Source organism: Glossina fuscipes, unplaced genomic scaffold (assembly GCF_014805625.2).
Source record: "Glossina fuscipes isolate IAEA_lab_2018 unplaced genomic scaffold, Yale_Gfus_2 0, whole genome shotgun sequence".
Lineage (NCBI taxonomy): Eukaryota > Metazoa > Arthropoda > Insecta > Diptera > Glossinidae > Glossina > Glossina fuscipes.
This window is the reverse complement of record NW_023998414.1, coordinates 26,085,647-26,104,064: the sequence shown is the minus strand read 5'-3', so window position 1 is coordinate 26,104,064 and position 18,418 is coordinate 26,085,647. Positions and strand designations below refer to the sequence as shown.

Here is an 18,418-nt window from a genome sequence, read left to right as displayed (position 1 = left end):
AAAGCATTTTATCACTTTTCAACACCATGTCTCTTCCATGGATGCGGCAGTATGTACTACATACTTAAGCTCAAATTGACTTTTTCCGCACATCTTCGCATTATAACTGTAAATAATGTAGCTTAGTAGTCGATCAATGGAAAAATTTTTCCCAAAAGTTCACTTCAAACTCTCTTCAATCCGATAAATGCGACTTTAAGTAAGATAAGTCAAGTTTTTGTAGTACTTTTGCGCACAGGGTAATGGTAAGACTTTTAGGATTGCAGTCTGTCATAAAACCTGAAGCATTTTGATGTATGCAGGTACGCAGTCTAATTGCATTTTATGATATTTTGAGGCAATTCGCCTTTTTTTTTTTTCTTTTGCAAAGATAATGCAATTTGACAAAAAGACTATTAAAACTTATAATGAACGATTTTTATGAGAAAGATATTGTTTTAGATAAATCGGTGTTTAGTTCCATTAATTCAAATTTAAAATGAGCTTTTCGCCCCCCTTTTTAAAGGTGAAAGTTTGAAGACTTGAAAATATAATTAACTGAAAGGCCGGCTGATAGTCTAGTGGTTAGGATGCCCAGCGTCCACATGAGGGACTCAAATTCGAAACTGGACAAGGATAGACTATAAATATGTGCTTCACTCATGCATGCTTCAAATCGATATGTAATATATCCGAATGGTAATAAGTAGTCTATGTATTAATGTTTTGCTAGACTCCATTTAATTTCAATCTTATTTTTGCAAATTTTGATTCCTAAAATATTATCTTTTAAAATACATAGCACATAACGCCAGACTACTTTGTTTTTTTTTTTTTTTCAAAATTTCACTCCATCGATCAATATAGTCTCCTGCAATAGTGGTGCAATCAGTCCGGAGGTTCTCTAGAAATTCAAGAACTTTTTTATAGAACAGTTTGCTTCCTTTTCACACAATAACCTCGCGGACAATAGTTGCGGCAACTAAGACCTGTAACATGTGGACCATATCGAGGCAAAATTCAAATTTCAATTAATTTTTACTCCTCAAAACTGACCAATTCATGCCTTATTTATAATGGTCACATTAGGACTATGAATTGATCCACCGCAAGCCATGAAGATCGACAAAATCAAAATTTTCGGAGAGAAAACCTACCCGAATGGACTCGTAGGTGTCGAAAACAGAATACACTAAAGCACGCAGCTTAGCAAGTTAAAGATAAATTAAAAACGCTTGACTGGCATTGCTGGCTTCTACATGAGTATGTTAGATTGCTACTTATTTGCACCGATGTGCCTGGCAATTTTTGTGTCAAAAAAAATATAAACTCGGAAGATGGCTTCCTTCGGATGCTGCCAGAAACCGTCAACGGCAAAAAATTATTTCTTCATGTAATAGACAAAGTTTTTACTAAATTTACTTAGTCCTAAGGAACGAATAGGAGTAAATAAATTTTCTGTAAATCTTTTCCCCACGAAATTTCAATCATTAACAGTCTGCTTAAACAAGTTTTCTGACAAGTTGACTGATGTGCTCATCCATAGCATATTTAAATGGTTTACTCCCTCTCTCTCTCTCTCTCTCTCTCTCTCAGTATTTCAGTTAAGTTATGTTTAAAGTCAAAAAATAATTTTTCCAATATATATCGGGAAAATTTTAATAAAAAAATATGATGGTATTAATAAAGATAGTTTTTCGAATAATAATTAAGTTCATTTCGTCGAATTTCTGTTTTGGTCCATCAGATATTCAAATGAGAAGAGGGAGAAAAACAAAAAAAAAAAAAACAAAAAAAATGCAAATTTATATGAAACTATTTTTACATTGAAAAGAGTTCATGCTAAACCGGTTTCAACCTTTAAGGGTGTACCATAAAACCGCAAAAGATAATCGAAAAAAAAAAGAAAAACTTATTTTTAATTACATTTCCTATAAAGTATAGAATGACGGAAAATATATTTTCAAAAAGTTTATTTAGCCCCTCTTCTCTCGTTGCACTTATTAAATTACGATAAACGAATGCAGAATTCTAAAGCAAAAAAGATAAGAAGCAACATTGAAAGAGAAACCGAACATTACTTACTTAATATGGATATATGGATGGAGAGCGGTGGGTGGTTAGAGTAGTAGCTAATATCCGAAAAAGACAAATGCAGTACGGCATTTAGCATTGAAGCGCTGAAGGTCGTAATATATTAATTGATTGAAATCGATAATGATTACCTCAAATAAATAGTTTTGCAAACAAATAAAAAACGTAGTTTAATCAATACAAAAGACTCTTATGCGTTATATAACGAAATTGAATGATCGTTTCATATGTTGCAGGCAGAAATGTGTTCCGACGATCTTGTCAACTTCCGATATCGTGAATACAAAATTGACTTTTGTTAGCTCGTATCATCTCTAAAGTAATTTTGGAAGCAAGACAGGAAGCAAGCCTTCGACAGTAGAGTAAGAGAAACATTGCATTGAAAGCAAGAAAAAATTTCAAAACAATTTTTACAAAATCCTAACTGACATGTATGTAAGGCTTACGCTATCGCATTGTCAAACCATAATTCATCAAAAGCTCGAGTTGTAGCAATGATTCGGCAATCGAAAGAACGACGTCTTAACTAACCGGATGACAATGCTTTCCAACAAGAACGAGTGGGAGATAAACGCGAGTGCAGTTATTATACCCTACTTGAGAGCCAAAACTCTATTATGTCTGTACGGATATATGCAAGATTGCATAAGGACATGACATACACCCACCTTTCTATTCCTATATTCGGTTCACAATGACTTTCTTCTTCTCCTGTGTAACCTATAGGCCGCAATTTTCGAGATATGTTGATAAAATTAGGTCCGTTGACACGTCGTGCCACAAGGACGGACGAACACTATTGACAATCATCCGGGAACGGATCACTTTTTCGACCACTCCTCACATAAATGACTTATTTTGAAAAGTCATTATACGAATGACCTTAGGGTGACGATTCGCTATAACGTTGCTATTTGTTTTTAAGTTAAAAATATTTGCCGGGAAACTGTTACACATATTAAAGAGTTTTCAATGCGCGTATCTATGAGTTATTAACCCTTCACAAATCTCATATATCTCCTGCGGATATAAAATGATTAAAATTTAATTGCTTCCTTTCTGTCTTTTTTTTTCCATTTTTTTTTTTTTTTTTAATGAGAATTTCATTTTCTTTCTTTACAACTGATATCCGCAGACTTCAAAGAAGGTCAACACGGCAATAAGTATAAAAAAAATGCGCTGTGCAGGGAAAACACAAAACTTATCGTGAGCAAAGTAATTATAATTATTAAAAAAGCAATCTTTTAACGCGTAATGACGTTTATTTGAAAGATATCGTTGTGTGCTTAATGCTTTTGGAGAAATAAATTTTAGATTTTATTACACCTTGTTTTCCATTTGTTTTCGCAAAACGTAATAATAAAGCAATTGCGTAAACTTTTATATTTGTTTGTCAGCAGTAAAATGAAAAGCTATAAAAAACATTTCTATTACTCTGGTTAAGCATAAAATCTCTCGATAAACGTTTTAATATCAATGATACCATCAATCGTGCCATTATAACTTGTTGACTTATTATTATTCTTTTATATGAGCAGAATAGAGAACATTAGTTGGTATCAACAACCGCAATAATTCAACTTGATAAGAACATAAATGTTCTAATTTAAAGGAGAACGTGCGATTAGCAATGCTCTCCGCATTATACAGATTACAGGTACAATTACATGCGCATTATGTATTTATATGGTGTGCCAAAATTTACGCATGATTTGAATTAAATAGGAAACAGACATAAGTCATCATGTATGTACATAGGATAGGGTTAGGTGTGTGTGCAATGGCATATCGGTTGAATGGTCTCCGCGGCTTTGTTGACTCTTTTATCGGAATTCTTTCCTATCACCGCAACGCGATAGTGAGAGTATACGGCCAGTTAATATCGCATGCAATAATCGAATTTGTTTCACGAGACAATAAAATGCGGCCGCGTCTTGTTGTTGAAATCGAATGTCGTCGTTCACATCAGTATCAATCCAATTTAGGCAGAACGAAGTGAATTATCATTGGGCGATATCGACGGCGTCAACTTCATTTTCGAACAAGGATAACCAAATTTGTATTATTTTTGAGATATTCAATGTTCAGCGACGAAAACGCGTTACTCTCTCGTGCAATGCTCCATTTTTGCTAATCCTAAACGTTCAGCTGTCAAATTGTTTTTGTTTTTTTTTTTGGATTGTCAACGTCTTAAAATCCAATCGTGCGTAAGCAATGGCCCGTCCTATGCACATATGCTCATAAAGTTCGGTTATAAACTGAAGTGGTTAACAATATTCATTAAGGAAAGCCTTATATGGTTCAGATTATTTTTAAATCCTACATCACTTGTGATTAGGAGTAGAGTCCAGAAGTATCTTAAATCTTTTATTCTATATTAATCGATTCAAATTAATATAAGCATCTTTCCTTGTTCGTCTGTCTGTCTGTCCGTCTGTTTGTCCGCCTGATATCCTGCCATCAGTTTTTCTGTTCAATTTATATAACAGAACTGTCGTGGTATCTTGATGGAATTTGTTGCGTTCATATATTTCGGCCCAAAAACAAATGCTATTGAAAATGGATTAGATTGGAACTTTTCTACGATCTCTTCCCATACAGGTCTCTATATGGTAAAAAATTTGCAAAATAGCAAAAGTGTAAGAATTGTATTTTGGCATACGAAATGAACTAATGATATGGAACTGTTAAGCGTTGTCCGAGAAAGTAACTCTTCGTAATGCATCAAAGCGTAATATTTATACATTGGCTTACAAGATAGTCATATGACATATAAACTTACTGTGCTCAGTTCAAACCTTATAGATCTATTTGTAAAATTCCTTTTACTAATTCTCCTCATAGTAATCCCATATGGTATACGACAAGAAGCTCAGGTATTTGATATTTTATAATAAAATTGAATAAAACCTAGTATTAGACAAAATGACATGGGACTATTTAAGCGTCGACTATATGAAGCGAGGAGTTGGGAGGAGGACCATAAGACTGATTTTTCTCTTACTATCTGCTATAATAATATTAAAAAAAAAAAAAAACGAAATATTGTAACGCTTGCCAATAAAAAAGTAACCGTGTTTTTTTAGGGGAGGGAACAACATCATTTGAGAGTTACGGCCGCTACCCACGCTAAGCAATTGAAGTTTTTGCTCGAGTTTTAGGATTCCTGCAAGACATTGCACGAGTTTCGCACGACACATTGTAACAGAATTTTATTACCAGCAAAATATTGTGAAATGCTAAAGTGGATTCGAAGTCTAGATCTCGTGTTATGTGAACTATTTCTATGCTGGTGAGCCGCTCCACAAGCATTATAATTTTTCGAACCTAGACATAAAAATATCTCCAGACTATGAAGAAACTTTCGTCAAGGAAAGCTAATAAAAATTTTAATTTTTTAGTCAATCTTGCAAACGTAATCATGATGACCGTTTGAATGATATTTTTTTTTTTTTTATACACAAATGCCATAAATTTAACTTTCGTTTTTGATAAAAACAAAAAAAGAAAAACGCTCAATATTTACAACAAATGCATGCAAAAGTTAGCTGGAAAAGAGCACTTGCAAATGGCCCATACCCTATATATATGTATATATATACGTATATATATATAAACATGGTATATATGTATATATACATATATATATACATATATATACCATGTCTTGATAAAAGCCTACATATATAAAAATATACATGAGCATGTTTAATGGTAAAACTTTTCTCCAGAACTCTATACTTATGCACGTGTGTGTGCTTAGAAACATGTCATGCGATGACGATAGAAATCATAGAGTACGTGAAGGGGGACTCTTTAGTGTTTAGTAAAATGAATGTATTAAAAAGTTTCTTATACGCCAATTATTTATGCATAATTCATTTCATTAGCGTCATCACGTCCAAGTTGGCATAAGTAATTAAATGAAGTTACCTTTAAAGTGTTATTTTTTTCTACTGTTTCTCTTTTCCCGTACTTACACGTTAAAGAGAGATACTTCAGTCTGCTAAGTATGCTTAAAGGGCAAAAAAGAAAACAAAAAAAAAAAAAAATTAATTGTTGATTGAGTTTTATTGGAATAGCAAATAATATTTTTTAATAGACGACACGGCTGAATAAATATTGCTATTGGACTTATAAGATTTACAAGCACACAGGCAAAAGCGCTCGTTATTAATTAAATTGGCACACTAAGCGCGCTGTATGCTATACTATATACGACACGCTATGTACTATATGTAGTATGTGACGTATGGTATATTGTATGCAGCATATACCATAGCGTATGTATGTATTATGTATTATACTAGATGCCATAGTAGTATAGGCTATGTGCTATGTGCTATGTGCTGTATATTATTATTATGATTTGTGTGTGTGTGTGTGTGTGTGTGTGTGTGTATATATATATATACATATTCATATACATCTAAAATGTACTCATGTTTTAGTAATGAAAAAGTAAAATATGCTTACTATCGCAGCCTTGAATATTAACTTGTATTTTTTGTACTGAAAATAATATTTTAAAAATTATTTTATACATCAAAGGAATTGGACATTAAAAAGGGATAATGATAAGCCAGCTTAAATATATATATATATATATATATATATATATAAATTATATACATTTATATGTATGCATGTGCACCTAACCTTTATGCAAAATTGGCAATTTAATTAAAGTTACTTGTTTCCAGCAAATATACGTATACAAGTATGAGCAAATTGACAAACGCAAAAACAAAATGACTTACATATGTTCATACATTCATGCCCACATACGGTAGCGGAAGATTGCACATAACGTAGCTCTGGGCTTTAACTTTTAATGCAAAGTAATTTAATTTTACACACACACACACACACACACACACACACACACCAACACACAATATTGCGCACAAGCACTCATATATACAACGCAAACGCACACCACACAAAGTAGAACCGCACACTTTCCAACAAACACACATAACTCCACACACACACACACACACACATGCATAAAGACACACATGCACTTTCAGGCACGCATACACTTTCAGACACACCCAAACGATTGCAGCATATTAAAGTCATAAATATTGTTACACTACATGATATTTTAGCCTCTACTTTTTTTCTATTCCATTTTGTTTTTTAATATCATTCTTTTCGTTATTCCCTTTTATGTTTTTGTTTTGCTCCAAACAAAAAACAATAAACGTCTCCACATATACATATACACATATATATATATATGTATGTATATATATGTATATATATATATATGTATTTATATCAAAGCGTTTTAGGCGCCAGTTTGCCGCTCTACTTAACTTTAAAAAAAAAAATAAAAAAAAAATTCGATGTAAAAACAAAAAGTGTCATATTCAGCTTTTACATCTATTTTCATTATTACATTATTTTTAAACTCAAATTTTTCCTCTTGCCTCCACCCCTTCACTGTCATCTCCATCGCTTGCTTTCTCGTTTACGTCCGTGTACACGTTTTATCTAATATTTACTGGAATTATTTTAATCCTGCCAAAAAAAAAAAAAAAAGATGAAAAAGATGCAAAGCATTACATCAGTGTCATGTCCTTGTTGGCATGAATGCTTTTTATGGTGCACGTTAGTTAAAGCCTTAAATCTTGTTTCAATCCAGTAAAGAAAAAAATAAATAAAAAAAAAAACCAAAAGAAAACAAAAATATTTCGGATATAAAAAAAAAAAGAAAACAAAACATGACATTAGACAAATGCGCATACAGCTACTTACATACATGCCTGAGTGCAAAATACACTGTCTGCGTCTATATAAATTCGAATGTGTTTGTGTTTTAAATGTTCGTGCATGCGTAAGTGTGCAAGCGTGTCTATTGAAGTGCAATAGAAAATTTGAATAAACTTATCTAACTAAACGTAAAGATCAATATGTTCGTTTTGTGTGTGTGTGTGTGTGTGTATGTGTGTGTGTATGTGTGTGTATGTGTATGTGTGTTGCCTAATGTTATTAAAATTTTCTACAATGTCACACGTAGTTTATTCCACAAGAAATAGATAAATTTGACCTATTTTTAACTTATGCATACATATGCCAATGTTTTATATATCATTCTGTCAACTTGAATAGAGAGGAAGTGAAAGTAATGTACCTACGTTCCGATATCATCATCATCATCATCATCATCATCATCATCGTCTCTTTCTATCCTTCTCTCTCTCTCTCTCTCTCTCTCTCTCTCTCTCTCTCTCTTTCTCTTTCTTTCTTTCTTCGTTCCTTTCCTGTTTATTTAATATCATTTATCAAATATAGGTCTTTTCCTGATGAACATTTATAAAGATATCTATATTTAGACGCACACACGCACATACATATACAAAAGGATTGAAAAATGACAAAAAAGCCGGCAAACATTTATAGATTATTGACACACGTTCACATTATGCAAGACATAAGTTAGTTAGTTATCCTTTTAGTCAACTTTATATCACATTAAGTATATATTACATTAATTTTTCATCTACCCTACCGAAAAAAGTAGGCGTACTAACTTTATCGTTTCGGTTATAATGCTTAGTTATATACGCGACACCGCAAAAAAAATATTATACATCGATCTTTAAGCAGAATAACGATTCCAATTTATATAAGCATATGCCTCGCTGCAATCGCAGTCGTAAAAATCGAGTTAAAAAACCTAAACTATTTGACCCACATATCGCTATAATATAACCATAGCATAGGTATAAAAGTTTGAGAATTTTTTCCAAAAAAGACTTACATAAATTAAAACTTTCATAATATTTTCCTCTATAGTATATAGAGCGGTCATCGATTTTACCATTAGTATAAATTCTTATAAAAACCGTCTAAAGGTTCAAACGGTGAAAAACGGTCTTTGAAAAAGAAAAAAAAACAACAACTGCTGTATGTTGTATTCCTTCTCATCGTAATAACCATTACAGAGCCGCTCATCAATATCTATCACTTTGGACCTTATTTCTGAGTTTTCCCTTACGATCTTAGTAACGTCACACAGAGACATTATCGCGCGTTCTTCTCACCCCCAAACACCAATCTGTCCAAACTGTAGTAAGTAAAGCAACTGTTATTACTGACCAAATAGGTGAAGAAGAATACGATAAAAATTTTTTGAAAAAATTTCCTTTCAATAAAACGAGATGCGAAAGGAAGTGAAAATGATCGCTTTGTTCAGCATTTAGTCGATAATGCACTTAATATATGTGAGAACAAGGAAAAAAGTTATTCCTTTTGGTGAGCGGAAACAAAAAGGAATAATCTAAGCCTGGGAGTAGAGAGCCTATCCTAGCTCTAGTATGGATTATCCAAATATTATTCCCTTTAATCACTTAACTCTGCAATTCGTATAGTTATGCTCTTCCTCTTGAAAGCAAGCAAAAGATGCGGGGAGCGTAATACAATTTTAATAATACCGATACGAGAAGTTTTTTTTCCAATACTAGAGAAGCCAAGAAATTCTGGGTAAGTGATTAGATTAAATATTAAAATTATTTATTATTAGTTTTATTAAAAAAAAAATCGTCATCGAATCGTTTAAGAAGACAAAAAAAGTACAAGAAATAAATTTTCATCCTCCATAATATGGTATAAGCGAGAGTAATTTTATTTATTTTAACTATACAAGTTTCAGTCATACAGATGCTTGGACGTTGTAGGCATGTCCTTTAAGAAATTTAGGTCATTCCCGAATTCTTTTGCAAATTTGAAGACAATAGTTTCACGTTTGCGGCCAAGCGAATGTTTACAACAAACATTACACGGACGGACAGATTGGTAGCATGGGTTTAACGTGGGTTCCTGCCATGGTGGCCCAAGCCACTTTTAAGCGTAATATACGCCCCCTGACGAATTAGACAATCCCCACAGAGTAGGGGCCTAAGCAGCACCAGAGTCCAGAACAGTTTATTGCGTATGGATCAATAAACCCCACTCTGGTCAGTGGTGAGGCCTAGCTGCTCTCGATTGTTCCACTTTGGCTTGGAACTGCCAACCACAACCCACACGAGTTCTCCCCGAAGAGCCGCACCCAAGCAGTCAGGGCTCACAAATTGATCAACTAAAAGCGGAAAGAAAAATGCGCTTGCTTCCACCATAAGGTTTCCGTTAATCGATTACACAGATGGGCAGACGAACGTCGCTTAAATCGATTCAGAATTTGATGCTCATTAAAAACATGTATACTTTTAGGGGTAATGCAAAGTTTCCTTCTGAGTGTTGCAAGCGTTTTATCAAACTGATTATGAAAGCTATATCCGTCGATGATGTTCTTAAAAAATAGAATTCCTTCGGCCAACTCGTGTCAAAGAAATTTTTTAAAAATGAAAAGCACACAACTCACCTTCAAATCCATAGTTCTTCGTTGAAGTAAACGCCGATATTTTCTTCCTTTTACTTTTATAATAGAAATTATGAGCATAAAAAGATTTCGTCACCGAAGGATGAAGGGTCTATTCATCTTCTCAGAACGTTTGCGACGCCCAGATGAGGGCATCAGAGACCCCACAAACCATATATATTCTTGATCACCATCACATTTTGAATCGATTTAAAAGCGTCCGTCTGTCCATCAGTACAATGTCATTTGTAAAACTTCTTCCGGCCGTAAAAATGAGGCAGGCAGGAACATTGGAAGTTCTTGTACGCGGGTTGGTATTGAAAATAGGTCAACTTGGTCGAAGGACACGCCTGCAGCGCCACGTAAACACCTGTGAGAACACCTGTGTTTTGGAAAAGGAATACAAAATGGTTCCTTGCTCATTACTCGTCAACTACAGCACACAAATGTGCGCGCATATTCCTTGGGCGATACTGTAGCATCTATACAAAAATGAAAAAATTGACCACGCCTACCAAGTATTATGATGTGTGAAAATTTTACTTTGTTTGTCAATATCTTGATAAGACGGAGAAACAAGCTTCAAACAAGCTACCCGGTAAAGGATATAAATTCTTGATCATTTTCAGTCAGCTCGTCCATCCATCTGTCTGTCTGAGCAATTGGGTAGCATTTGTGGAAAATAAAGATATCGCCTACAACTTTGCAAAAAAATTCTTCCAAGGGCACGCCTCCAATGCCCACACCCCTATGCCACAAAAACTTTTATTTTGAAAATAGAAAAAATCAACGGCACCGCACCCATTTCGTATTATAGAATATAAAAAATGTAATTCTTTGCTTGCTTTTTCGAATTAAAGTGATGGGTAGGAAAGATTTTGACAGAAAATTATTTAATTATTATGAAATAAAACATAAAGAAAAACATATTACCCGAGAAAGAGTTTGTTTCAAGTCAGTACATCAAGTGCATTAAAAATTTATTTATTTCTAAATAACAAGAATAACACTACAATGAGCAACATACCTTACACTACTTTGCTTACTACGAGCATTATATGGAAAGTGATCGAAAAAGTTGTCCGATCCGAAATATTTTCAATGACGTTCATCTTTGGGCCAAAACACGATGTCGATGTATGTGAAAAATTCCGACTTGTAGGTTGAACACACGAAAACAGGACGGACAGATGGATAGATTGACACATAGACAGGCAGACAAATAAGCTTCGATTGATTCGGTAAGTGATTCTGAATCGATCGGTATAATAGAAAAAAAAAAAACTTGACTCAGTCTATCGCAAGTCTCTCTAGAAATCGTACACATCCGCACAAACTTAGATGTAACAAAACTTGTATGCCCACAAATAGTGCAGTGTATAACGAACAAATGTTCGCATTATATTTTCATGTTATATCTCCTGTTATCTTTGTTATACTCCTTTATACTTATTTATGTTGATTCGTTTTCTTCTTTCCACTCACTTTCTATTTTTCATAAATATTGCAATGACAGAGAATAGATTTTCTGCGAGGAATCGCACTTAGCTTATTTAAGATGGACACTAATTAAGTGTGCAATCGTTTGTTACTTTTTGCTTGCAAAGAGGATACGAAAAACATTACGCGAACTAACAGTTTAAATTCGAATAAATATTTAATTAAAACAGACACTCTCACATTAACATTTATAGAATGCTTGCGAACGAGAACAAGAAGACAAAGAAAGAAAATTCATATTAAATAATTTAAATTTGTTTTAATAGTGAGTTTTTCAAGAAATTTTTCATTATCTTCTATCGCGAGAACCGAAAACAAGGCAAGACCGCAATCAATTTGATAATATGGATGAAATCGGAATGAAATTTTCCTTTCCTTCATGCATGGATTAGCTTAGTTCGTTACGAATGAGATGAAAAAGCCAATTGTGGGCGTGAAAATATTTTGATTTCGAACAGCAACAGCGGTTCATTAGCACTTTAAACTTGAAACGCATTACTCTCGGAACACGATTTTTGAACGCGACGCACACTCATAACTCCCGCAATTTTCATTCTTTCCCTTCGAAATTTGTATACTATTCTTTGGAAAATAACACAGGATGTTTTCGATCGATTATTTTAAATATTCTTTATGAATAAAAGAATGATTTTTTTTTCTTTTTTTATTTTTTTTTTTTGACCTTTCCTTTCGTGTATACGGCGATTATACAAAAATCAATTATAGAAATTGATGTATTAAATGTAATTGTTTCGCCCCAGTTACGCTGCGGACAACGACATATATACACCTAACACGCCCCGAATAATGTTCTTCTACTATCTGCTATCTATTTTTCAGTAAACATAGAGATTTTGAAAAATCGGAGTTCTTTAAGGACAGATTAGGGCGTTTGCCAAATCTAATCCATTGCTTTCATATAAAAATGTCTGGCGAAGGTTTTACAGGACTTTCAAAAAAAAATAAATAAATAAATAAAATCTTAATAGCACCACCTATCCATTTCTAAGTGAACTGCACAGGTACAGTCCGCATTTCAAACGTTTAAAACATAGGGACCTGAGTGCACGTTGTTGCTCGCTCATTACCCATGTTAACTATATATAACCTTCTCTAGCTAATATATTTATGCATAGACATGTAAAAGCATAATAATGGTTAGTACGGAATGTATTGACTTTGCTGGCGAATCGTACGAAGCATTAAAGAGAAGATATTTTGGTTAAGATAAATGTAAAGACCAACAAGATCAGATCACGAGTAACTTAGTTCGTTTTCTATGAAATCTCTCGATAATGTTGTTTATTGCTTGTAATCTTGGGATAATTCTGCGAACTATGCTCGCTGCGCTTGTGTCTTAATAATAACGGTATGTTAGATAGGATATATTACAGCAATTGTGTTTATATATGATTAGCATTAACATTGGCCCTTTTCCGAGTCGGGGGGATCTACAATTAGCCGATGTTTACGATTGTAGAGCACTGTAATTATGCAGTGATGAAGTAATGAGTTAAAAGAGTATTTCTCCGCCAAATCGAGCAAAGCAGGCTTCATAAGTTGTAAGTGACTGGACGTAATGCAAATTCCCGAATATGGTTTACTTTAATCTGATATATAAATAATATCTGTAAGCAAGCAAACAATATTGATTTCTTTCTTCTTCTCTTTTCTTCAAGCGGCTGGCTTCTTGTTATAGTGTCAAGTATAAATATGAAAGGAAAATGTTTGATGAAATCTTTAATAATTATTAAGCGGTATTTTTTTTATTTTTTTTTATTTTTTTTTTTTTTTGTAAAACTAACCAACGTTCGTCTCTTACATTTTGTACATCATAGAATGCTTCTGTTCACACATTGAATTGTCTATGACCAGAAGGCATATAAAAGATGAATGATGTGAAAATTGGTACATCGTTTAAGTATATAAGTTTGTGCATAAATATATATATATATATGTATGTGTGTATATTGTATGAAACAGCATTAGCATATAATGCATATAAATTATATAGTCGAACATCCAATGCCACCTTGAGCTGCACAGAAGCAAGCACAAAGTCTCTCATGTTGTTAACCTCACAACGAAACACATGCCAACACAATACGGTCATGTCAATGCTATAATTGCTTGACACACCATAAACCGCACATTTTCGCACAGAATCACCACCATCTAGCCACTGTGCGTTTCTCTCCCTTCTCCATCTCAGCAATCTTTTGCGAATGTTCTCAATATCGCATATATGCGATATATATATATATATATATAACGACAAAAAAAAAAAAAAAAAAAGAAAAGAAAAAACACCGAAAAACGATAGTGAAAACTAAATTGTTGGTTTCAATGCACCGTTGCCCTATACTATACCATACACCCCAGCAAAAGTACCGCCTACTATACCGTATATATATATATATATATATATAATGTTATGATGAACTATATATATATATATATATATGTATGAACATACATGCAAGTATTATGTTTATATTGTAGAGCAGTGCAACTAACGTAGCGAACAAGGCCAATTATTTAGAGCATGAAGGCGGTATTATAACATAAACATAACACGTAGATAAAATAACAGAGATAATATTTTCCCACAACGCTCGAACGCATACACAGACACACAAACTAACTAACAAATACAAAATGTATACGGGTTACTTAAAATAGCGTATACATGAAGCTGCGTACAATTTAACTTAAAACACAATAACAAAGAGACTAAAATTCAGCCACATTTAACGGAAAACTTTGAACAACAAATTTTTGTCATTTAGCCTCGAGCTGAATTTCTCGCTTAAAATGCACATCTTGAAACTTTATGATAATAAACACGGCCGAGAGTAGTAGCGGTCCCCATTACTAGGTTATAATGCTATAGTGCCAGTTGAAACATTAAAAGTTTCTTATGTTGTTTAGCTTTTCCCTTTATCGTCGTCTTGCTTGCCATTTCTTTACCCATTCTAAGGTTAACGGGCGGGTGGGTGGGTGCGACGAAAGAGTGCATTTTGTTTTTTAATTTTTTTGTTTTTTTATTTTTTTAATGTTTTTTTTTTGTATTTCTTTAACGTAATTTATTTAATACGTTCATAAATTTTAAAGTTTTTTTTTCATTGCCGCAACCATTACGATTGTTGTTATTGTTGTTTCTTTTCCTTCTTTCTTTTAGGTCAACATTACATTTGGAGAGTGTTTACTATTTCGTTATTCTATTTCCGTCTTTTCTTCTTAACTGGTAAAAAAAAGTAAACTGAAACTAATTTATATTATTCTAGGCAAACGCTTTATCGCAAGGCAGTGACAATACTACGTTGGCCTAAATTAAAAAAAAAAACAAAAAAAAGGAATTTTTTTTTTTTTATATATATATTGAAAAATTCTGCGAAAGCATATATTCTTCACTTGCTCCTCTGGTAGTAAATTAGAAAAATAAGGAAAACTTTCCAACGTCAACGTGTTATTTGCATGCAAAATAAGGCGAAGTAAAGGGAAATATAGTCGAGAAAGAATTCAGAACTTGAACTTTTAATGAATTCTGCAAATACACTACACTCTACATGCTTTAATGAAAATATAATATATTCACGGGAAAATATAATTGTCTATTACCGAGATTATCTTATGAAAATTAACAACGCAGACAAATATTTCTCTTTCTCGTCTCGTCTGGCGGCTATAAATGTCAACTTAAAAGCACGCTTCAACGTTGTGAAATTTTAGTACGTACTTTGGTCGGGAATGCTTGATCTTTTCATCAATTCGACTCGAAGGTTATTTCAATTTGTAACAATGAAAAGAGGACTACTGCGATCAAGCAAGCAATTGGTAGAAAATCTCCTTTACGTATAACGGATGGACGGATGAACAGAAAGAAGTCAGTAGAAAGGAATAGGCAGCACATAGAGCGCGGAAGTTGGCCAAGTGCTCGAATGTAAGGAAACCAAAAATTACGTAGGTACAAAAAAGTCGATATACCTAAAATTTTTGGGCGATAAACTGATGACACTGCAAACTACAATTTTATCCACATCAAGTCGCAGCGTTACTTAGGATTCTGCAGACTAATCAATTAATGGATTCTTTATGGAGATTATGGCTTCTAAATTCAACCTCAGCCTGGCAATAATCAAATTTTTGTGAGATCTGTAGCAAACGTATTGCAATCAATTATTTACTTATTTATTTATTTATTTATTTATTTATTTGTATTAATAAAAATGCATTGTTTTACTTTTCCGCTGATGAAAGCAAAAATGAAAGAGAAGTAAATCCTATCGAATAAAGTTAAAATCAAGCATTAAGCGATTTTGGCAAAACTTCGAAGCTGAAATGTTGAAAGAATTTCTTCATTAAAGAAAACCAGTAAATTCCCTTCAACCAATATACTATGATGTGGGAGCTTATGGCAAATATTTATTAAAATAATTCGCGTCTTTCGGAAAACGAAAAATTGATTTAAGATATCAGTTAACAAAAAATTGCCTGCTATAAGGCATTTACAGCATTTATGTTAACATCCTTTCAATTTTCGTAATTTAAGCTTTGCTTGCATAATTCATGTTAACCTAGATATGTAGATTATAAACTTTTTGATGGACTTTTTTTTCAGTAAATGAAACTTCTCTTTAAACCCTCTTCTCGTAATGAGATCAATAATCAACATGGTTTGTTGCAAGTAAACATGTCCATCGAACATCTTCTCATATTTTTCCTTCTCCCAAGGCTCTAAATGTGAATGAATAAATGAATTTGATGTAAAATTTTTCTCTAAAACTTTTTTAAATTCAATTCATACGAAGCTCAAGATAGAAATTATGTTTAAAATTTTTAAAAAAATATTTAACAACATCGCACATGTCCATCAAAATCTATCATTTCGCAACCAAAGGAAATGCAAACTGAAGAAGATATATATATATATATATATATATATATATGTTTTTTGATTATCATAAATTGTGAAATCCATCCATCAGATCGTCCACCTGTTGGTCGAAATGACAACTCCAGTGTCAAACTAATATCTAGAAGAACACACTTTTTCTCAATACTTACTTCTTACTTACTTAGATCAGCTTTTGTTTTTTTTTTGTACAAACACTATCAGCGCTGAACAATCACACACAAATAAGACGATTAGATGCACATACACTAAAGCTAATAAATTTCTACCATCCAATCCACACACTAATAGGGTCGATCCCCGAGGAAAAGATTAACATAGTGGTGCAGAGGACGCCATATAATGTAAAATGACAGTGAAGCCTTTAAGCTTTACGCCACTGCACAGATTATTTCACTAAAGTGTATATCATAGAGTTTTCTGGAGCTTGGAATACATCGAACCCTGTAGTATTACCTTAATGTAAATGACTCATGGGTGCGATAACGGTTTTCTTTCTTCTTTTAAATTTTGAATTCGGTTAATTTGTAATCTAGTCCTTGCAGCAAGAAACAGTGATGCAAACGTTCTCGGGAATGATTAATAGTGAACATTGCATGTTATCTTGGAAGCTGCTGACCTATTGATCCCAATCAAGTAAGGCTAACACGGGAAACAAAGCGTTTCGATAAAGAGTTCATTAAAGTTTAACATGTAGACCCGTTTTTGGCGATATTTATATTTACATTGGTGCGCCGACAGGTTGTACCTTGGAATGCAATAGCGCGGCAGGATCCAGAATGTAGCTTTCTTCATAAGATAACCATTAAAGGTGATATCACTAGCTATCGCTGCACTACTTTAAGCAAGCATTGCTCTATTTCATTTGAAAAGCAGCTTGTACTGCCTCTGCAAGAAAAAGATTTGGCTTAGAGTCTCAATTTCGATGCAATTTTCGGTGCTTGAGATTTTTAAGAAAAGATTGAATATTCGTTCTATGATAGCGATCGTGAGTAACACTTTAATTTAAAACAAAATTGGCACATTTTTCTAAAGAGGCTGTAGTTTTATAAATCATATCCTCAAATTATCTAAGAAGTTAACGTATTTAAGGACATTGACCGATTTCTCCGTCTCTGGTGGGAGAGAAAGAGTGCTAGTTTAAGTTAGAGAGTAAGTTAGCGTAGGAATAGATTAAAAAGAGAATAAGAATAGGATAGGAATAGAATATGAATAGAATTAGAATAGGGTTACGATACAGAATAAGAATAGATTAAGACTAGGGTAGAGTAGAATAAGTTAGAATAATTTAGAGTTAGTCTGGGTTCAGAGCCTTTGAGAGTTAGTCTTAGCTAGACGATCTTTGAGAGTGAGTTCCTAGCCAATTCTTATTCTATTCCTATCCCAGTCTTATTCTATTCTTAATCTATTCATATCCTATTCTTATTCTATCCCTACCCTATTCCTATCCTATTCGTATTCTATTCTTACCCTCTATCCTAAGCTAGCTTACTCTCTATCCTATTCTAACACACTCTCTCTCTCTCTCTCTCTCTCTCTCTCTCTCTCTCTCTCTCTCTCTC

At 33.3% G+C, this 18,418-nt stretch overlaps 1 protein-coding gene across 3 annotated transcripts in view; it reads right to left on the bottom strand.

Moving 5' to 3' along the window:
- The window catches only part of LOC119638523, a 216,257-nt gene that overhangs the window by 128,130 nt on the left and 69,709 nt on the right, over nucleotides 1-18,418 (bottom strand). Inside the window, exon 1 of one of the 3 annotated variants that reach the window (XM_038035395.1) lies at nucleotides 6,054-6,072. The exons of the other annotated variants lie outside the window; for them this stretch is intronic. The gene's annotated coding sequence lies outside the window, so the exon portion shown is untranslated. Of the gene's footprint in view, nucleotides 1-6,053; nucleotides 6,073-18,418 lie in introns of those variants that run through there. 3 annotated transcript variants of the gene reach the window in all.